The following is a 23143-nucleotide window of genomic DNA, read 5'->3' as shown; positions in this document are numbered from 1 at the left end:
AGGCCATGCCGCTTCAACCTCTGGCCAAGTTGAACTCCTTACTAGATAATCTAATACTCACTGCCTCTAGGTATACTTATTGTATATTACCACACGTCTTGTTTCCTCCCTATTTCTTTGGATTGTAAGCTCGCAAGGGCAGGGCTCTCCCCCCCCTTTTGTGTCTTGGAATTTTCTATACATTCTGTTCATCCTGTTACAATTGCCTGTAATTACTATGTCTACCAATTCTGTATGTATCATGTACCAATGACTATATTTTGTGTATACCATTGTCTGTATAACTTTGTACCCCATGTTTGCTTCTTACTCTGTACAGTGCCACAGAATATGTTGGCACTTCATAAATCAATTATATTAATAATGGTCCCAGTCCTCGTCTGGAGGGAGCTTCAGTTGGTCAGCAACTGGTTAAAATGTAGTAGCTCAGCTTAAAAGATGCAAATATTAATAACAGTCTGATTTAATGCGGAGTACTCATCTAATTGCGGTGTATTAGCACACAGCCAGCTTCCACAATTGATCTGTAAAAAACGCAGAGGTTTATACAAAGCAACTCAATCTGAAATTCCTGACTTACCAGAGCTTAGGGAATGCATAGGATGAATGCACGTAAATGGATCTCTTCCCATACACAGGCATACATAAATACATATGTAAGTGTTGTATCTATTCTGCCGGGTCTGAGCCTCCCACGGGGAGCTCGCCGCAGTGACTCCGTAACAATGTATATAAATATTTATGACATGCTGTGTATACATGGGCCCGAGTACTACATGCACTCTTGTTATCATGCACTGCTTTGGTGTCCTCTGCATAACGTGTTCTATTTCAGGGATAAGTGGATAATGTGACAGCTGAACACCAGGATGAATACGCACACATTGTGAGCCACTATACCCCTATACAAATCCACTGAAAGGAGACAGCTCACTCAATGCCCTTTAAAAAAACCGAACACATGGCGCTACACAAACACTTAATGGAAGGTTACAGTTTCATTAATAAAAAAAATATAAACAGAAATGGATTAAGATGAATTGGGGCCCTAGGCAAGATAGCAGTTTTTGCCCCCCGCTGAAGGTCATCTAGCTTTTTTTTTGTAAGATTTGGGGGGGGGGGGGGGGTGTTGCAAACATTCATAAAAGCATTTTGCGTCTTTTGGTGGCTTTTAACAGCGATTGTCGTTTTTCACCTCCCTGCAGGGGGACATGGAGACACAGCGGTAAGCAACCCTAGAAGATGCATGATGCTTCCAGGATCGGCTGAAATGTCGGGAAAAAAAGAGGTTAGAAAAAAAATGTGGCGTTTGTGCAAACGATGGTAAAGAAGAGCTTTTGACAGATCCGTCTGGAGACAAAAATTCCCCACTTGCTCATTACTGTGGTTGCCACAATATTGTATCAGGCAGATCGGGCGCATGAGGCTTGGCATCTGGACAAATCAGGCGCCAATAATTATTGTTATTGTGGGGTTTTTCTCTGTGACAAAGGGGACCCGGTAAATATAGATTTTTTTCCTGTTTTTTATTTCCATCATTTGCACCACTGGGGGAAGGGGTGGGGGTTAGGGTTAGGTCCAACAGGGATGGGGGTCTTAGGTTAAGGCACCACCAAGGGGGTCTTAGGGTTAGGCACCACCAGGGGTGATTTTAGGATTAGGCACCACCAGGGGGGTGTTAGGGTTTGGCACCACCAGGGAGGGTTAGGCACCAGAAAGGGGGGTTAGGGTTAGGCATAGGTAGTGGAGGGCTCTGTGTGAGAGTATGGTTAGGTTTAGCTATAGTAAAATATTGGTAACAATTACCGATATTTTACTAATAAAAATAAACACTTTAAATAGTAGATTATCTGTAAATTTACTGATATTCTACTATCAGCACTGTTCCTGTGCCCGATTTTCCATAGCGCCCAAAATTCATGTACGCCCACAATATACCCTGATGGGGTCTGCTGAATCTCGCCACTTACTTTATTAGTATTTGCCTTTTAAGTAAACCTTGTTGTAAGGATAATACACTTCCATTACACTTCTCCAATAACCTTACTTCAAATACTGCATTGTACTTCCCTGTTATTTGTAGCTCTTTTACCTTAGCCAGTTATAGATCTATTGAACACTGGACAATTTAAGGTTTATTGGTCTTTAAATATCTTGCCATCTGAGCATTCAAAGTGCAGCTCTAATACAAAGCATGCAAACTCACACGGAGAATATGCGGCGACAGTCTCGTGTCCCATTATACTACGCATTCTAAGCGTCTGCCATCTGTGCCCTGGGAGCCCCCACCCATAATCTTCCACCGAGTTCTAAACAGCATCGTGATCTTTAATATCCTAAGTCGCCCACCTTTCCCCAGCCACTTAGAGCCAGCAATGTCCCCTCACACGAGTGCTGACTGTGACATTAGCAGCAGTTTTTGGCTTGTCAATTAATGGACAGGGAGGGAGGTAGAGACTAGGGGAGCGGGGTCAGCAGTGATTAAAATGACCGGTGCTGAGGCTATCAAATTATAACCCCCCATTGCAATAATATAATGAAGTGCTGAGGCAATCATAAGGTTATTATAAGAAAGGGGAGGAGGAGAGGGATACAGACCAGATGAAAGCAGCTACAGAAGCGCTGAGACTGAAGGAAGAGATAAAAGCCATGGAGATGGAGAGAAATAAAAAATACTACATATAAAAGAGTACCAATATATTACGCAGTGCAGTACATTACATGGGGATATACTGTACATGGCAAACATGCATATACAGTAGAATCCCTTTATAGTAAACTCCAAGGGACCAGGCAAAGTGGTTTACTATATCAGAAGTTTTACAACGGTAAAATACCGCTCACCCCGGGTAAATGGCAGTGCAGGAACTTGGAACAGGATTCCATACAATACTGGAGACAGACCAGGAATTCCGCACTTGTCCAAACTGGTAACTTTTATTCAGGACGTATCCCACATCGAATAAAAGCTGACATGTTTCGGGCCTCTATATCAGAAGTTTACTATATCAGAAATGGTCATACTCAAGTACATAAAGTATCTAAACTAGAAGATCACAATGTACAGTGCTCAATATGTAGGGATTTGCATGCAAAAATCACACAGCAGCTTGCACAGGAAGTATAGATCTCACCAGTTAATGCAGGTACAGAACTTATGCATAAAAATGACGCCGCATTAAAAAGATACGCTTATCGCTATTTATCGTTAGTACTGCATAATAATGGCGCACAGAGAAAAAAGAAGAATAACAGCACATTGTAACGTTATTTATTAATAGCGCCGCTCATATGCCAAACAGCAGATATTATTGCGCGCAGTAACGTTATTTATCAATAGCGCCCTACATAAGCCAAACTGCAGAAGTTATTTAACTGCAAAACGGTGAATGGATTTAATATAACACTGTTAGGGTTAGGCACCACCAGGGGAGATTTAGGGTTAGGCACCACCAGGGAGGTCTTAGGGTTGGGCACCACCAGGGGATGTTTAGGGTTAGGCACCTCCAGGGGGGTGGTTAGGGTTAGGCACCACCAGGGGGGTCGTTAGGGTTAGGCACCTCCAGGGGGGTGGTTAGGGTTAGGCACCACCAGGGGGGGTTTAGGGGTTAGGGAAAGGTACAGAGAGGGTTCTGTGTGTTAACGCTAAATAACGATAAGGCTTTAACGCTAAATACCGATAAGCGACAAACGGATTAGCTGCAACACCGTGCGCCATTATTCGCAGGCGCCATTTTCAGATGGATCCATATTAGAGAGTCTTGCCCAAGGTCTCCTGCTGAATTGGTGCTGGCTTACTGAACTGGGAGAGTCAAGATTGGAACCCTGGTCGCTTGTGCCAGAGGCAGAGCCCTTAACCAATACTCAATTCAGCCACTAGAGAGTGAGCAAACTACAATTTGCTGCCAGCCTGCCCACCAACCACAGCTCATGGCTGATGTAAGACACATGAGCCCGCCCACTTTCCACTATAGCCAGATACAGAGTATTGCAGAGGCCAAAAACAGGTTTACTCTATGGCCCATACTCACGGGCAGCAAAAGTTGCCTGTCGCCAGCACACGTGAGTGTGTGGGCGACAGGCCGGCACAGCTCCTCGCCAGGTCCCTCCGCGTACACACGCGGAAGAGGGACCAGCGGCGCGACAGAAGCTGTCGCCGATGTTCCTCCTCCCCCCGCCGGAAGCTCCGCATTCTCAATGGAGGTTGCTGTCGCTAGTCCGCGTACTCACGCGGACTAGCGACAGTTGCGGCGGAGGTGCGGCGGCGACTGTCGCCAGGCGATTAAAACTTTCAATCACCTGGCGACATCAGCGACGGGCGACAGTTCGGGGTGCGCGCCCGTGCGACGGCCCATACTCATGGGTGACCTGTCGCCGCAACACACGCGCGCCGCGTGTTGCGGCGACAATTGTAGCCCGTGAGTATGGGCCATAACAGAGGTTCTATTGTATCAGGATCTACAATTCCAGGCTTTACTCCAATAGGATTTTAAGGGTGCTTGGCCATGACCTGGAAATTGAATTGACTATACATGAATGTTTACTATATCAGAGTTTATTATAACGAGATTATAATGTATAGCAAGACATACAGTTTCATTCAATACAAGAGGCCAGTTGCTGTTCAGCCTGAGTGACCAATAAGAAATCACAGTTATGAAGTCAGAATAAAGCATGGCATACTCTGTGCAAACTTCAGCAGATCAGGTAAGTGATGGACACCCGCCTGATATCAGTTGTTTCCCTAATCTACCCACTTGCAGCGTTAGATATCTCAGAAGTCTCAACTGATATTAATCATGCTGCCGTTACTAGAACGCAATATAAAAGCTATTAATATAATTATTAATTTATAAAGCGCCAACATATTCTGTGGCGCTGCACAAAGTAAGAAACAAACATGGGGTTTATACCAATGTACCAGTATTTATTATCTAGCTTTAGGACTTACAGAAAAAAAAAAAAGATCACATTTAGGTCATATTTATAAAAAAAAAAAATAATTCAGAATTCAAGTCTTCAGAAACTTCAATCGCTGTTGTGACTGTATGGATCAACAGATGATGGAAATCTCACCACCCCTGTTTATAGTCACTTTGACAACACTTCTTATGGTTCATCATGAATTTCCACACTTGCCCACTGATGTATTTCCTAAACACATTGCAGTATAGACAGGCCCGGACTTACATCACAGGAGCCTATAGGCACAGACGTCCTGGCACCATAGACCTCATCCTCCATGAACCTATAAACCCCCACCAAACTGCAATGCAAGTGTGCTGGCTGTCCCAGCTGTCACTTCTCCCTTACTTCCCTTACCTGTCACAGGTAGCTATAGGTGCCCCTAAGTATTAGGTTGCCAGAAGTATCCTAAGTATTAAGTAGCTAGAGGTGCCCCCAGGTATTAGGTAGCTAGAGGAACCTCAGCATTAAGTAGCTAGAGTTGCCCCTGAATGAAGGGAGATCTGTCAGTGGAATGCAGAAAGCAAGGTGAGTAACCTCTCATTTACACTCTCATCAGGACTCATAGGAAAGAAGAGAGGGAGGCGCTCGGGGAGAGGAGTGAACTGCCTTTCCATCATCAGGCGCCTGTAGGCACATGCCTACAGTGCCTTATGGTAAATACGGCCCTGAGTATAGAACTTCAAAAAGTCTACAGGTGAAGTAGATGTGTAGGGTGATTAAAAATCACCCCCTGGCCATATGCAATTCACTTTTTTACCTGAGTTTTCTCCTAGGTGATATTTTTAAACTTGTCAATAAAATGCCTTTTAAGCCACCAGAAAGCAAGGAAATACTCAAAATAATTTTGATAGTACCTTTTCACCTACTTTTTGGTACTTTTTTAGTTGTAAAGTGCTGAAAAGTTATTTTAATCGAAGATGAAAAATTATCTCCTGGGAGAAAAGTCAGGTGAACAAGTGAATTGCATATGGCCCCCTGAGTGGAAAACACACAGAGACAACGCGAGCCGCAATGGTGCAGAAAGTCACAGTGTTGAGTAAAATATATAGTGGTGGATTGTGGTACTCACAAACAGGGGTGCCTCTAGCCATTTTGTCACTCCAGGCAAGAAAACCTGTGCATATAATCGCAATGCAGCAATGTTTAACCATAAAATAATCATAATGCAGCAATGTTTCACCAGAAAATAATTGCAATGCAGCAATCTTTCACCAGAAAATAATCATAATGCAGCAATGTTTCACCAGAAAATAATCATAATGCAGCAATGTTTCACCAGAAAATAATTGCAATGCAGCAATCTTTCACCAGAAAATAGTCATAATGCAGCAATGTTTCACCAGAAAATAATTGCAATGCAGCAATCTTTCACCAGAAAATAATCATAATGCAGCAATGTTTCACCAGAAAATAATTGCAATGCAGCAATCTTTCACCAGAAAATAATCCTAATGCAGCAATCTTTCAACAGAAAATAATTCTAATGCAGCAATCTTTCACCAGAAAATAAAGTAATGCAGCAATCTTTCACCAGAAAATAACGTAATGCAGCAATCTTTCACCAGAAAATTATCTTAATGCAGCAATGTTTCACCATAAAATAATCGTAATGCAGCAATCTTTCACCAGAAAATAATCGTAATGCAGCAATCTTTCCCCAGAAAATTATCTTAATGCAGCAATGTTTCACCAGAAAATAATCGTAATGCAGCAATCTTCCACCAGAAAATAATCGTAATGTGGCAATCTTTCACCAGAAAATAATCATAATGTGGGCAGTGTTTCACCAGAAAAAAATCGTAGTGCAGCAATGTTTCACCAGAAAGTATTTGTAATGTGGGAAGAATTTCACCAGAAAATAAATTGCACCTGGTAAAAAAAAGCATTTACTCACCTGCAGAAGACTCCTCTCCTGACGTGCAGCTCCCCCGATAATCTTCACAACTCCCGCGCTGACAGTGACACAGGCAGAGCAGGGCTACAGGAAGATGGCGCCTGAAGCCCTGTACTGCAGACACAAATATTCTCCAGTGCAGGGCTTTTTTGTCACCATCTGCTATGCCTTTTTGGTAGACTCCGCAGGCTGAGATGAGCTGCGATGAGTGAACTGGTGTGGCGTCTATTAGACGCTGGAAGCCAGTTCACCACGGAAGGTCCCACAATCTGGCGGGGGGGGGGGGTCACCCCTGCTCACAAAGGAGGGTTACATACGGGCAACCGACCACTGAAGGCAGGTGGAAATCAATAAACCCAACTCCACTCAGGTGTTCAGCTGCACTGGACGTGGTCGTGCTCTTGTTAACAGAATTCAGATGGTTATGGGGATAAAACACCTAACTACGTAGAACACCCCTCCTGAGGGAGGGTGGGTAATACAAGGGGGAAGGAGGCATCTATTCCAAGGAGTAATAAAACTGTAAAAACAGCTAAAATTGGAAAGATTGAGGTGGCATACCTTAAGGACGACACATTCATATGGGGAATAAACAAATGTAATATGCACTAGGCACTATAGGTGAAGTGGGGTAAGCTCACAGCTTTGTGGGTAGTTGCAGTGTTGTCAGAGACGGCTCCTACACTTTGCCCATACTCGCAGCTCACCTGTGTCTTCTCCAGCTGCGTCAGTATACCACTGTGTGTGACAAGCCAGTTGTAAGCTCATAGATCTTCCTTGTTTAAGCTGCTAACTGAGCCAAGAAACTGTATAATTGTTCTGTCAAGTGAGCCAAATGCCCAGCAGCTCTGCTGTGCTATGTGACGTGCCAAGTCATTCCAGTTGCCGTTATAATAACGGTGCCTAACAATTCTTCTAAACTGCATATTTCTGCTCATTTCAGGCTTCTGTTAAGAGGAATTTACTTCACCTCACAATATTTATACCTCAACTGGCTGCAATATATCATCAGTAGGACATGGACATCCATCTGTCTACCATCCCTGTAGACAGAACAACATAGTTTCCATAACTTTCTGAGCTTGATCTACAGAGAGGTCAACCTCATGGTGTGTCCACACTAATAGTCCATTTCATCCATTTTAATAAATACTGAAGTGTTCTGAAAAAAATTAGTTAGATACTCTACTCGTAGTAGTTACTGATTGCAGCTATTAAGATAGGGGCCTGTGGCAGTGCCCATATTAGGCATTGGTGAAGGGGGGTGTTAAGGTTAGGCATTAGCAGGGGGTCTAAGTTTAGGCCTCACCGGGGAAGGTCTTAGGGTTAGAAATCATGAGAGGACTTTAGGATTAGGCATTGTGGGGGGTCTGTAAATTTAGGCATCATCTGGGAAATTGGTTAGGGTTAGGCATCAAGAGGGAGGACTCATGTGAGAGTAAGGGCATACTAAAATTTACAGATACTTTGCTATCAGAATTAAGTAGTGAAACATCTGTATTTTTACCTATACCCATGGATAGGGAAAGGTCTGGATCCCCTAGAGCCTTCCTGGCCCTCTCTACATCCCCTTGTTTCACTGATCGATGAGCCATGGTGAAGTTATTTGCTCAACTTGGTCGAATACCTCTTTAGCCCTCCTCAGACAGCCTTCAGAATTACTCGCCTCCCCGAGGACTTCTAAAAATAAGCGGATCCATGGTGCACCCGTGGGAGTCCTGGTTCACGTCTGTGCAGTATGGATGCACCTGTCTTCAAAACTTCAGAAGTATTCAAAGAGGCAAGTGTTTCCGAAGCCTGCCGAAGACTCCCAAAGGTGTGGATATTAAAGGCGATGGAAGATCTAACTTACTAAGAAAGCTGGACAAACTGTGTTTTTTGAGCTTGGAAAAAAGGCGACTGAGAAGTGACCTGATTAACATGTATAAATACATCAGAGGGTAATACAAAAGCTTTGCAGATGAGCTTTTTGTCCCTAGGGTTATACAACGGACAAAGGGAAAGGGAAAAAATGTTTTTCTATCTATTTAAAAAGAAGCCCTTCACAGTGAGAATGGTTAAAATCTGTAATATCTTACCTCAGGAAGTAGTTGTGGTGAACTCTATATCTGCATTTAAAGAGGGCTTGGATGCTTTTACTTGCATTGAAGGGCATCCACAGCTGTAATTACTAGGTAATTCCCAGGAGTGTTGATCCAGGGATTTATCTGACTGCCACCTGGAGTTGGGAAGAAGACATTTTTACCTTCTAAAGTACAACTGTGCAGTACGCTCCTGATGACGACACATTGAGGCTGCGTCAATACTTCAGAGGCTGCCAGTGGGACCCAGGAGAAGATAGGAGCGGAAGCGAGGGACACACGTGACTTCTAGGGCCTGGAAGAAGTAAGTAAAGCTAGATTTTTTTCATTGCTTCGGATATCCTATAAGGAAAATTGGGCCAGGCCTTGTAAGGTTTTTCGCCTTCCCCTGGATCAGCTGGGATATTTTTTTCATCATTTTTCATCGGGTACTCTGAAAGATAGAGGAGGAAGTCCCTTCTCCCTGCAAAGCACTCTTATCAAAATGTGAAGGATAAGGGGCTTAGCCATATCTTTGGTACTCAGGGGGAGGTCGGACAAATTACTCCCAAACATAAGAGGGTAACCCCTGGAGATAGACTTATTTTGGAATCTGTAAGACTCCCTCAGCAAAAGGGGACCACAAATATCTACACCTCCACTCCCTCAGGTGGAATGAATGTGGAAATATATTGTGAGGTGGGCCCCAAGGCTGTGAAGGGCACCAAGGGGAGGCAAGAGAAGGGATGTATTCATTGGGTGGGCCCATCAAAGTTTTGCTGGGGGGCCTATGAATTGTAGTTACACCACTGCTAGTGTCCAGGTAAATCTGCCTCATTAGATCAATAACAGCCCAACAGGGCCCATCCTCGAGGATCGTATCATTCATCATATGTATTATTTTTAGATCTCATCACAAATAGTCAGAGCCAGCGACAATCATCTGATGTCCGTAACTAGATTATGACTACTAACAAAGTTTACTCTTCTTTCTTCTTGACATTTATAACAATTTCTCTTGTACATGTGCTGGATAATTAGGAAGTGGCTCTACTCAGCTCTGTAGCAAAGAGCTGCTTCGGACACAACTGCTGAAAATGATACCAAGCACCATTTAGCTTTGTAATGATCTGAAGAAAACATGGAAAGTCTTTTACCGCCGCTCCTTCCTGCCCCCTTGGTACCCCGTCCAGAGTCCTGCTTTCTCTCAGGCTGTCACCAGTGACAACACAGGGGTGTGTGTGAGGCTACTACCTGCCAGAAAGCCTTTCTGTCTGCCAATTTGGAGGCTGGTTGTTTATTAAAGGACACCCGAGGCGAAAATAAACTAATAAAATAAACAATTGTATCTATCTTCCTTCTCCTAAAAATGACTTTTTAAGATATTCCACAGTTTTATTTTATGTTTAAATCTACTTTTTACGTTTTAACTGTTTTATTGTTTTTGCTCAATGCCACATTTATTGAAGTATACCAGAGCTAAAATGTATGAACTATTGACCCTTTTTATCTCTTTCCTGCTCTCAGAAGCCATTTTCTGCTAGGAAAGTGTTTTATAGTTGGAATTTCTTATCAGTGAGGGTCACACTGAAGTCACTTCCTGTCAGGACTGAGTCAGCCACTTACATATCTGATATTTAACGCTTTCAGGCAGAGAAAGAAAAAAAAAGGAACACAGCCTAGTTATTTGTGTGCTAGGCACTGTACATACATACTGTATGTCTATCTCTTCATGTGACATGTCACCTCGGGTATCCTTTAAAGGGAACATTTTAAGCAATACCAGTTGCCTGGCAGTCCCCCTGATCCTGTGTCTATAATACTTTTACCATAGACCCTGAATAAGCATGCAGCAGATCAGGTACTCTGACTCAGCTGACTCAGGTTTTCCTGGATTAGCCATATGCTTGTTCCAGGGTTTTGACTCAGGCACTACTTATGCCAGAAGATCATCAGGGCTGCCAGGCAACTGGCATTGTTTACAAAGAAATAAATATGGCAGCCTCTATATCTCTCTCGCCCTGGGTTTCTTTTAAAGGGAACCTCCAATGGGGATAAAACAACAAAATATACATACCTGTGGCTTCCTCCAGCCCTTGATGATCGCTCCCACGCCATCCTCCTCCGACTCCCCGTTCGTCCGCAATTGGCTCCGGAAAATGCACTGGTCTGGGACCAACTGTGCATGCGCAGCATGGCCATGCGCGTGCTCCCGCCGCGTTCATGTCGCCGGGAGCTACTGAGCTAGTGCAGAACGCTCCCAGTGACGAAAACGAGATGGGGGAGTACGATTGGAGGATTTTCCAGCGTCAGTTGCGGACAAATGGGGAGTCAGAGAAGGACAGAGTAAGAGCAATCAGCCTGGAGGGGGCTGGAGAAAGCCCCAGGCAAGTATACATTTTTTATGTGGCCCCTTCTCAGGTACACTTTAACTATAGTAAAAAATAAAGTTATAGAATTACACAGCACTCTCACCAAGGAGTACAACAACCCAGAGCACATAAACATGCAAATACTGTCTACTCCGAAAGATGGACAGTTGGCAGCTATGGATTTTCTGTGCTGTTTCATCTCAGTCTCTGGGTGTCATTCTTGAAAGTGTCTGAGGGGAAGAATTATCAGCTTGTCTCATTCCCTTTGCAAACTATTAGAATGAAAGCAAGAGATTTTTTTTCTTTTTGGCTGCACTGCTCGGGCCACATTGTCTCCTGCGTGGATACATTGTCAACGTACCGTTGTGCATCTGGAACAATGTGAACCCAGCATTAGGGTCCTTTTACAAATGTGTTGGTACGCATTTTTTTCTTCTCCATAGCAGTGCATTGCGAAAAAGGTTTCAGTTAAAACACATTAGTGTGAACTGAGCCATAGGGAAACATGGACATTACTTTGAAAATCCTTGTTGTCCTTTCAGTTCTAACTGAGAGCATTTGATTAAAGGACCACTCCAGCAAAAAAAGCAAACAGTTCAAATCTGACATAACCAACAGGTTTTGGACTAGTCCATCTCCTCATTGAAGATTCTCAGGGTTTCCTTTGATGTCAAAAGTATTTCCTGGATGGCAGTTTTAACTGCTTACTTTTTTCCATAGAGGATCACTATAAAGGAGAACTGTAGTGAGAGGTATATGGAGGCTGCCATATTTATTTCCTTTTAAGCAATACCAGTTGCCTGGCTATTCGGCTAATCCTCTGCCTCTAATACTTTTAGCCATAGGCCCTGAGCAAGCATGCAGCAGATCAGGTGTTTCTGACAAATTTAGACAAATATGAAAGATTAGCTGCATGCTTGTTTCTGGTGTGATTCAGACACTTCTTTAGGCAAATAGACCATCAGGGCTGCCAGGCAACTGGTATTGCTTAAAAGGAAATAAATATGGCAGCCTCCATATCCCTCTCACTACAGTTCTCCTTTAAGTGTAAAAGGACCCTTACAGACACACAAGTCTTCTTCTGTGCATTTTTATATACTGTGTATATGATGAACAAATGTGTGCACAGTGGCATAGTGGTTAGCACTCTTGCCTTGCAGCGCTGGGTCCCCGGTTTGAATCCCAGCCAGGTCAACATCTGCAGGGAGTTTGTATGTTCTCCCCATGACAGTGTGGGTTTCCTCTGGGCACGCTGGTTTCCTCCTATATCCCAAAAAAACATACAGATAAGTTAAATAGGAACTCCAGTGAAAATAATGTATTGCACAAAAGTGCTTAATTTTTACAATAATTATGTATAAAAGATTTAGAAAGTGTTTGCCCATTGTAAAATCTTTCCTCTCCCTGAATTAGATTCTGACATTAATCACATGGTGACATTTTTACTGCTGGCAGGTGATGTCACTGGAAAGAGATGCTGCTTGCTTTTTTTGGCAGTTGGAAACAGCTGTAAACAGCTGTTATTTCCCACAATGCAATGAGGTTCACAGACAGGAAACTGTCAGCACCATGATCCTGACATCCCACTGTGGGAGGGGTTTCACCACAATATCAGCCATACAGAGCCCCCTGATGATCCGTTTGTGAAAAGGAAAATATTTCTCATAGGAAAGGGGGTATCAGCTACTGATTGGGATGAAGTTCAATTCTTGGTTATGGTTTCTCTTTAATTGGCTTCCTCTAAATTGGCCCTAGACTACGATACACACACTACACCATACATACATAGATATATGACTATGGTAGGGACTTTATTGTGAGCCCCTCAGAGGGACAATTAAGTGACAAGACAATATACTTTGTACATCGCTGCGTAATATGTCAGCGCTATATAAATAAATAAATAAAATAAATGGGTGGTGTTTGCTAAGGTGCCCACTGCCCATACATTCATGGCACCGTTATCCAGCCGATTCAATCATAATGATCATAATGATCGAATCTGATAGAGATCAACGCTGCAACATGACCTGCCAGAATTACTCAAACTGATCCATCCAGCATGCGGGAGAAATCTCGCTCAAAATCAGAAAAGGATTAAGATGAATTGGGGCCCTAGGAAAGATAACAGTTTTTGCCCAGCGCTGATGATCACCTGGATTTTTTTTTGTAAGATTTGGTGTGGGATGCATCCACCAGGCCCCTAGACTCTCTCCAGGCCCTAGGTAACTGCCTAGGTTTGCATGTGGATTTTACAGCTCTAGGGGTTGGTTGGGTGCGTAACGGTAGCAGGGATAGATTTCCACAAGACAGACGGAACCCCGGCCAGTGGATAAGTGGGCCTGCAACACTCACCTATCCACTAGCAAGCCTCCTTCTTTATCCCTTAGTCTTTCTCTATGGCCACTGGGGGTGCCTGTACCACATGACACTGCTGCATATACAGATGTCAGGCACATGCAATGGGGTCACAGGGTACAGGTGCCCCCAGTGGCCATAGAGAAACACACGGGACATCGAAGGAGGTGTGCCAGTTGACAGGTAAGGCTGCAACACTCAGCATAGGCCCAGGCCATATCTCCCAACTTTTTGAGATGAGAAAGAGGGACATTTAAGCCACGCCCCTGCTACACCCCTGATCACGCCCCATCACACCACTAGTCACACGTATCATAAAGATTTAATAAGAAAAATATGTTGTTCTATAATTCAAACCACGTTGGTCCTTTCTATCCTGGTTCATTTTCCTTCATATTAACATTTTAAAATTAGTAATATATAAATTTAAAGGATGGATATAAAGTTTAGAGTCAATCAAACACATTTTTTAGTAGAGAAATATATACTGTATATTTACATAGCAAGAGGGACAAAGTCCTGAAAGAGTGACAAATGAGGAGGAAAGAGGGACAGAGGGGCAGGGCTCCCAAAAAGGGACTCTCCACTCCGAAAGAGGGACAGTTGGGAGCTATGGGTGCACAATCCATGTGGGGGAGACCTGGGGAGACTCAAAGTCGGAGGCGCTTGCACAGATGTCATGCTGAAATCTATTGAACATCTGTTTGCATTACGCTTGCAAAACAAAAGTTTGCCTTCTTAAAACAGAAGGTATGTGCGATTATTCAGGTTGGAGTGAGCAGGGCCAGATTTACCATAAGGCACTGTAGGCACAAGCGTACAGGCGCCTGATGATGGAAAGGTGGATCTCTCCCCTCCCTGAGCACCTCCCTCCCTCCTTTCCTATGCAGAGTCCTGATGAGAGTGTAAATGAGACGTTAATCACACAGCTCACGGCATTCCACTGACGAGATCTCCCTTCAGTTAAGGGCACCTCTAGCTACTTAAAGGGACTCAGAGCTGAATGAAACAAAAAGTTTGATACATACCTGGGGTTTCCTCCATCCCCATCCCCACTCCCACGCCGCCGTCCCCTGCTGCCTGCAGCTTCGGGAACCGGGTCCCGTCACTTCTGTCAGTCGGAGCTAGTCTACACAGGAGAAGCTATCCGGGGAGGAGGGCTGGAGGAAGCCCCAGATATGTATAACACTTTTTGTTTGATTCAGCTCTAGTACACTTTAATATTGAGGTTCCTCTAGCTAACGTATACTTTGGGCACCTCTAGCTACCTCTAGGCACCTGTAGCTACCTGTGATGGGTAAGGTAAGTAAGGGAGAAGTGACAGCTGGGCCAGCCAGCTCACTTGCAGTGCAGTTCAGATGGGGTTTGTAGGTTCCTGAAGGATGAAGACTAAGGTGCCAGGACATCTGTGTCTATAGGCTCCTCTGAGGTAAATCCGGGCCTGGGAGTGAGCATATGATGCCTCCCACAATGCATCACTGATGAATATGCAAATCATCCTTAAGGCTGCTTTCACAGTGGGACGTTACAGGTGCACATTAGAGCAGCCTGTAACGCAGCCCACCGCACAGTAATGAAAAATCAATGGGCTGTTCACAGTGCCCACGTTGCGTTACATTGTAACACAAGACGTCAAGACTACGTACTGCATGCAGTACTTTATACACGGCTAAGCCGCGTTAGACTGCTTGCACATGCTCAGTAATGTTGGGGAGGAGGGGAGAGCGGCCAGGCACATGGCTAATTAATATTCACTGCACTTTGTGACGTGCAGTGTTTACTTCCTGGAGCGGCCGCTCTGTGCGGCGATTGGCTGGCGGGACCACGTGATGCCGCATGCATCCAAGAGTACGCATCACGGCATCACGGACGCCAGAGTGAGCTGCACAGCGCGGCTCGCTCTGACGTCCACATCCAACACCACCAGGCGTTACGTTAGGGGCACGTTATGTGACCATAACTTCCCCTAAAACGCAACATCCTGGTGGGAAAGTAGCCTAAAAGCTAACTACACCTGCAGAACCGCTGCAATGCAATGATGTGTCAGCTTGTTAATAGTAAAGAGCCGCAGTAATCCAACAGGCATACAGACTGTTTCGGATTGGTTGATCCTCATCAGTGTATGGCATGGATTAATGTGGCTCTAAGGAGTACACTTGTAGCAATAGATCCCACTCTGATCAGAAAGGGATCTATCTGATGGTGCTTGGTGTGATTTGCCTTCTTAGGGCCTCTTGCACACTGCAAGCGATTCCGATTCAGATTCCGCTTTTTAATCAGTTTTTACATCCGATTCAGATTCCGATTTGCAGTGTGCAGGGAGCAAACTGCAAATCGGAATCTGAATCGGATGAAAAAACTGATTAAAAAGCGGAATCTGAATCGGAATCACTTGCAGTGTGCAAGAGGCCTAAGGAAAATGTGCAATAATTCAGCTGTAAGTGAATATTACCCACAATGCACCACTACTGAATATGCAAATTATCTCTTTTCGCCCCTGTAAGCCAGGCAAGCATCCAGAACCGCTGGTGTATAGCAAGCCTATAGCTTTAAATATTACACAGCCACATCAACCCCACATGTAGACAGTGTTTCGGACCTTTGGTCTTCATCAGTACATGGCAGGGATTGATATGGCTGTATGGGGATGGTGCTTGGACCAGTACAACAGAGTAACCAACCAGCTCGGGGTGACCCAAACCACTAGGAATGTATAGGGAGATATCTGATGGTGTAAACTGCTGACCGGCATCTGCCAGTGTATGGGCACCACTGTTGCGTTTTACCTGCTTACATTTATCCGCTGGGATGTTTGCGTGATCGTTTGTTTAAGACGAAAGCTTACAGGTTGTGAGTTAAATGTCTAAACCCGCAAGATGCATCAGCAGCAGCAGTAAAATAGTCCTGGGTGTGCAGACTTGTAGAGCGCTGACAAGATCCTAATCTGGAAATGAGTGTCTGTCCCCAGGGAACGGCTGTCATCAACAAACCACAGGACAGACATAGAGACCTGCAGAGTGTCTCTGCATTAACTGTGTCCACTGTCACAGGCCTGCAGAAAATCGCTCCATTACCCCAGTCCCACCAGAGATCCAAAGCTTAACCCCTACCCCGCCGCCATCCTGCGGAGTACACTGTGTGTATGGTCTGCGTCCCAGGGCACCGCGTGGATTCTCTCCACTATACTTTCTCCTAACCGGCTTGCAGATTAATCCTCTATTAACCTCTGATAATGTTCCACTACATTTGCCACGGACCCACATTAATGTTTGTTCCAACAGCTGACTATTTCCCATTAGAGGGGGTCATCTCCTTTCAAAAAAAACACACATGACTTGCAAAGATTTTGTTAAAATTATTTTTGCCTTTTAACTGCATTTATTCAATCTCAGAATCTGTACATTAATATATGGGAAGCGTTAAAGGAAACCTGAAGCCAAAAACAAGACATAATGAATAGAACATTAGTAGGAATAGGAGAAAAGAGTATCATATTTTTATTTATGTGTTTTTTTTTTTATAACATTGCATCATTCTGTCACAACTGCAATTTAAAATCCACACTCTAAGCTATAAAACAAAGCAGAAATAATGACCGTTTAAATGTCTGTTAAACAAGGTGTTTATAAGATATGCAGATATCTTAAGCCGCATACACACACTCAGCAAAAGTCTTTTAAATGCACAATTATCAAACAACTTTTGCTGTTAAAACAAGCTGTAACAGTCAAAAACAGTTGTTTGCTATTGTTCAATCAACTGATAAGACTGATAAGACATCAATGCAACAGTTGGATTGACTTGAGCTGCGTCTTATCAGTTGTTTGAACAATAGCAAACAACTTTTTTTGGGTTGTTTCAACTTGTTTCAACAACAAAAGTTGTTTGATAATTGTGCATTTAAAAGACTGAATGCATTTTGCAGGAACTGATATTTTGCAGATACTGATGTATTGCAGATACTGATGTATTGCATGTGTACAGCATCTTTGTGTAGAGGATCTTGCAAAGATTTTTATCTGATGGGTGTACTCAGCTCAATAGAATAGACTGTGTAGGTATGGCTCTCGTACTACATGGAAGGGGGTAAAATTGGTCTGTGATCTTTCATTTACCAAAGACTTTTATCACAAGTGTGTACTTAGCTTTAGGCTGTGTAGCACCTCCAATCTTTATTGGCCAATGATTGGCCAATTCTACCACCTCTGTGTAGTATGAGGGCTAATGCTGGTAATACCTGGGTCGATTCTGGGCCGATTGGTTTGCCCGCTCGATTCGTTTATCTTCCGTTCGTTTTTCTTATCTTTTTTTTCAATTAACTTCAATGGTGAATTGAGCGGCAAAACGATCGAACGGTGATCGGACATGTCGGAAATTATCTATCGAGCCATCTTAATGGCTTATAATTGAGCCGTGTATTCCCAGCAACACAGAGTTTAAATACTATGAACAGGTTGTGTAGGTAAGCCTTAATATCACATGGAAGCGGTCAAATCTGCCAGTCCTTGGCCAATCAAATTTGGATGTGTGTATGCACTCTAGTTGCAGCCAATCCTACGATGTCAGATTACCCAACAACATTCCTGAACCTATATGGGGCCCTGATGTAGAAACCAGTGCATGAAATGACTGAGTTACAGCTGTCTTTCAGGACCCCCCACTGGGGCACAGGAGAGGTCTGCATTGTGGTGGAGGAAAGGGAGACAATACCTGCACGTGTCATAGAGATGAGACCGTGCGGGAGAGCTGAAGAGGGACAGGTGAGTGAAGCGCGCTCCACTCGCTCTGCGCTCCACTTTGTAGGTTTTGCTCTACGTCCGGCGCTCCACTTCGGGGTTCTCGTTCGTGTTGGCATATGTGACCAAGATCAACCCAGCAGTCCTTTGTGATGTTGATTGATGCATTGGGCACCCCTGTACTAAAGCAAGCAGCAGGAACCTCCCCTGCACAGTAGCTCCTTTCACTTGGATGCTTCAGCTGTAGAAGCCTCCTTTGATATAAGAAAAGACAACATTTAGGGGTTCATTCACAAAGGTTACTTATTTTTCACCTTAACTGTAAGGAGTGCTAATGCATGAGATAAACAAATAAGGAGAGATAATTCATGAGATAAATAGATAAGGGGCTTCATTCACTAAGAGAAATAGCAAGCCTTATCAAAGTTAACACTCCTTATCAACGTTAACACGCCTTATCAGAGTAGCATAGCAAACTTACGCCTGCTAATTGGAAATGACGAGAGCTCCACTCGTCCTGCCCTGAGCCCCTGCAGGTTCGTAGCGCTCGCTATGCTACTCGGATAAGGTGTGTTAACTTTGATAAGGCGTAGGCGTGCTAACTTTGATAAGGCTTGCTATTTGTTTTAGTGAATCAAGCCCATGGTGAGCTAAACCATGAGTTATGTTAAGGAGAGCTAAACCATGAGTTAGTTAGATAAGGAGAGGTAAATCATGAGTTAAGTCATTTAACCACCCTGGCGTTCTGATTAAATCGCCAGGGTGGCTGCAGGAGGGTTTTTTTTAAATTAAAAAAAAACTATTTCATGCAGCCAACTGAAAGTTGGCTGCATGAAAGCCCACTAGAGGGCGCTCCGGAGGCGTTCTTCCGATCGCCTCCGGCGCCCAGAATAAACAAGGAAGGCCGCAATGAGCGGCCTTCCTTGTTTTGCTTACATCGTCGCCATAGCGACGAGCGGAGTGACGTCATCGACGTCAGCCGACATCCTGACGTCAGCCGCCTCCGATCCAGCCCTTAGCGCTGGCCGGAACTTTTTGTTCCGGCTACGCTGGGCTCAGGCGGCTGGGGGGACCCTCTTTCGCCGCTACTCGCGGCGAATCGCCGCAGATCGGCGGCGATCAGGCAGCACACGCGGCTGGCAAAGTGCCGGCTGCGTGTGCTGCTTTTTATTTCACGGAAATCGGCCCAGCAGGGCCTGAGCGGCAGCCTCTGGCGGTGTTGGACGAGCTGAGCTCGTCCAGACCGCTCAGCAGGTTAAAGAGAACCTGTAACAAAAAAAGTTCCCCTGGGGGGCAGGCAGTCCAGCGCTGGCTCCCCCAAAGAGTCTTGGAATCCTCCCTCGACAAGCCTGATAAGCGCTGATTTATTTACCTCTCCTGGCTCCAGCAGGGGCGCTGTTGCAGCCCTACGCACGGAGATAGGCAAAAATAGCCGATCTCCATCGGGTCCGACGGAGATCGGCTATTTCTGCCTATCTCCGTGCGCAGAGCCGATACTGCACCCCCGCTGGAGCCGAAGGGGTAAATATTTATATCCCAGCCGCTCCGGGAGGATTTTCGCCACCCGTCCTCGGTCGCCACCGCCGTGGGACCGAGGAGGACGGGGGAAGCCTCAATAGGATCCGGAGGCTTCCCCCACCCGAGGTGAGTACCCCCTAGGGGAGGTTTTCTTAGTTACAGGTTTTCTTTAACCACTTGATGACCCAGCCTTTACCCCCCCTTAAGGACCAGCGCTGATTTTGCTGATCTGTGCTGGGTGGGCTCTACAGCCCCCAGCACAGATCACACACCAGGCAGAGCGACCAGATCGCCCCCTTTTTTCCCCACTAGGGGGATGATGTGCTGGGGGGGTCTGATCGCTCCTGCCTGCGTGTGGCTGGCGGGTGGGGGCACCTCAAAGCCCCCTCCACCGCAGGATTCTCCCTCTCCCTCTCCTCCCTCCCTGCCCCGGAGATCGGAGGCTGCACAGGAACGGATCTGTCCTGTGCAGCCTCTAACAGGCTCCTGCCTGTCATGTGACAGCGATCCCAGGCCGCTGATTGGCCGGGGATCGCTGATCTGGTACAACGCTGCTACTGTTAGCAGCGTTGTACAAATGTAAACAAAGCGGATTATTTCCGCTTGTGTTTACATTTAGCCTGCGAGCCGCGATCGGCGGCCCGCAGACTATTCACGGAGCCCCCCGCTGTGAATTGACAGGAAGCAGCCGCTCGCGCGAGTGGCTGTTTCCTGATTAATTAGCATGTAGCCGGCGATGCAGATCTGCATCGCTGGTCCTGCAGCTGCCACTTTGCCAACGCGCGTTATGAGTGCGCGGTCGGAAAGTCACTGACCAGACGTCCCACTTTACCTGGGACACGTCCAAGGTTCAGGGTCCCCTGTCCCAGGCTGCAATGTGTCCCAGGTTATGTCCCACTTTTGGCCACTGGGAGTCCCAGGCATGGGACTCTGTGGCCGCATGAGGTAATGTTTGCCTCATTTACCGTTTGCGGAGTCGGAGTAATCGTTTTCTGATGCATTTCATGTGTCAGAGGTAATGGTAGTTGCATTTCATTTGTCAACGGTAACAGTTATTGCAGTTTCTGTGTGAGAAGTAACAGTTACTGCAGTTATCATTTGATGGTCATAGAGACTGCATTTGCTACTTTGGGGTTATTGTTGCAGCATTTGGCATTTTGTGGGCTCATAATTATTAAATGGTATGCTAATACTGTAGCATCAGCAGCTTCTGCAGATTTTGCTCGCAATCTAATCCTACCATAGTCATAATCTCATGTCCTGCCATATTATTATGTATTTATATAGCAGTGGCATCTAAGGCAGCACTTTACAGAGAATGTAGTCATGTCCTTGGTGGAGCTTACAATCCAATCCCAGCCATAGTCAAAGTCTAATGTCCCGCCATATCATTATTATGTATTTATGTAGCACTTGCATCTTCTGCAGCACTTTACAGACTAAATAGTCATGTCATGTCATGGACTGACATCCATGATGCAAATCTCCCATTTCACCACATCATTGTGGGAACACTGCTTTTTCTTATGTGTCTGGGGAACATTGCCTAATTACCTTTAGGGTCACTTTGCCTATCTGTGTTTTGTGAGGAAACTCTGGCCCACTGCCTCAGAGTTACATTACAGTTCACTCCGTCCCTACCATGTCATGGACACGTCCATTTTCCTACTGTGATCATGGACACGCCCTTTTTTTGCGTAGCGTGCTACACACACACACACACACACACACACACACACACGCACACCCTCCGTCCCAGGTTGAGCCAAGGAAAATATGGTCACTAAGGAGAGATAAATTGTGAGTTAATAAATAAGGTGAGGGGGCGTGGTTTGGCGCTGCAACGTGATGGCTGCTTAACTTGGAGCTCTCGCTACACAGTCCGCCCGAAGCTACTTTTCTGCCTTTCTCCGCCACCTATCCATGGACAAACATACTCCCAGACGACAGAAATCATCACGGGCAACCACTAAACATACCCAAGCCAAGGCAGGACAATCCGTTCCGGAGTTGTTTCGGTCACACACACTCCGCTCGCAATCAGCCAAGATGGCGCCCACTAAAGACACCGCATCCACCCGATCCTCCCCGGAGTCCTCCCCGCCTGTGAAAACATCTGACAAGCAGCTCAAATCACCCACACTGGCTGATATGCACGCCATGGCCGAGGATATAAAAGCCTCCTTCCACAACGCCATAGCAGAGGTGAGAAATGATGTAGCGAATATAGGCCTCAAAATACACACGATGGAGGCAGCGGGTGAGAGGAGGGACTCGCAGCTGAAAACACTACAGCTTAAATCAGTGAAACACAAGGGGAGACTAGATGAACACGCGAGAAAGCTAGAAGACCTCGACAATCGAGGCAGAAGATGTAACTTGCGGGTGAAGGGGTTACCGGAATCGGTGACGCAAGAGGGTTTAACTAAGGCCCTGGCCGCCATCTTTAATGATCTTCTAGATCGTCCTCATGACGCACATGTTGGTTTTGTGAGAGCACACAGGGCCTTGAGACTCAGGGCGTTAGAAGGAGAAAGAGCAAGGGACGTAATCTGCTGTTTAGAGTCCTTTACACTGAAGGAGGAAATAACAAGTGCAGCCAGGAACCAAGATGCGATCCTCTTTAACGATGTTCCTATACAACTCTATCAGGACTTATCCCCGATCACCCTTGCCAAAAGACGAGTGATGAAGCCTCTTCTATCAGCGTTGACCGATAAAGGTTATCAATACAGATGGCGGTTTCCATTTGCCTTGGCAGTCCAGATGGGAGGGAAACTGATCATTTTACGCTCCATATCGGGCCTTGCAGATTTCTGTAGAGAACTGAATATACCGACTGTTAATCTACCAGACTGGGATGACGATTTAAGCAATCTTAATGCGATGCTGAATAAGAACACCAAAGCTAATACTCAAGCAGAAGAGGATGAAGGCGCGGAAAGTGAAAACATAGGCTCGTTGGCCGACAACAGAAAGAAGTCACAGGCAAAGACCTCTGCACAAGACTCCTCTGAAGAGGACTGAATACACTAATACTTCAGGAATTAGTTGACTTGAGACCCTGGCCATTCGCAAATCATCTCGATCCCATGGAACCTGTCACCAATCTACAACACCTGAGTTGGCTCCCAGAGACTGAACTCGGAATCTAGCAACACATAATTGGAGCGGTTTGTCGTGTGTTTACGGAACAAGTAAGAATCTTGACTCTTCTAATAAACCCCAGACTTCTAG

At 45.3% G+C, this 23143-nt stretch overlaps 1 long non-coding RNA gene across 1 annotated transcript in view; it reads left to right on the top strand.

Annotated features, from left to right (window-relative positions):
* The first annotated feature begins 1204 nt into the window (after window positions 1-1204).
* The window catches only part of LOC137561072 (uncharacterized), a 34499-nt gene continuing 12560 nt past the window's right edge, over window positions 1205-23143 (top strand). Inside the window, exon 1 of the long non-coding RNA XR_011029864.1 lies at window positions 1205-1288. This is a non-coding gene — a long non-coding RNA (uncharacterized lncRNA). The remainder of the gene's footprint in view (window positions 1289-23143) is intronic.

Source organism: Hyperolius riggenbachi, chromosome 3 (assembly GCF_040937935.1).
Source record: "Hyperolius riggenbachi isolate aHypRig1 chromosome 3, aHypRig1.pri, whole genome shotgun sequence".
Lineage (NCBI taxonomy): Eukaryota > Metazoa > Chordata > Amphibia > Anura > Hyperoliidae > Hyperolius > Hyperolius riggenbachi.
The sequence above is the reverse complement of the archived record's forward strand: the minus strand, read 5'-3'. Positions and strand labels throughout refer to the sequence as shown.